General features: G+C 49.8%; 1 protein-coding gene across 1 annotated transcript in view; it reads left to right on the top strand.

The window, feature by feature from the left end:
• Nucleotides 1–309, top strand: part of LOC104278337 (guanine nucleotide-binding protein G(i) subunit alpha-2-like) — a gene marked incomplete at both ends in the record, with an annotated part of 5,372 nt that overhangs the window by 3,058 nt on the left and 2,005 nt on the right. The gene's annotated exons all lie outside the window — the stretch shown is intronic.

Here is a 309-nt window from a genome sequence, read left to right as displayed (position 1 = left end):
CAAGCTTTGAGGCTCCATGCGCCGAGCACGGTGGTGTCTGTGGGGGTACGTGCCCATCACCAAGGCCACACTGACACTGGCAGTATGGGCTGAAGGCGTTTGCTCCCTGCTGCCATGTCTCAGCTGGCATGATGGACTCTGTTTTTCCTGGTTAATTTTAGCATAATCTCTGTATATTTTTAAATTTTTTTATTATTTTTTTTTAAAAAAAATCTCCTCTGTAATCCCTCTTCCCGCTCTATAGCTGTGCAGGCACAGCCCTGCCACTGCCTGCTTGGGGTCTGCGGGAACGGCACCTCCGTGGAAGTG

This window comes from Apaloderma vittatum, unplaced genomic scaffold (assembly GCF_000703405.1).
Source record: "Apaloderma vittatum isolate BGI_N311 unplaced genomic scaffold, ASM70340v1 scaffold26638, whole genome shotgun sequence".
Lineage (NCBI taxonomy): Eukaryota > Metazoa > Chordata > Aves > Trogoniformes > Trogonidae > Apaloderma > Apaloderma vittatum.
This window is presented reverse-complemented; position numbering and strand designations above follow the sequence as displayed.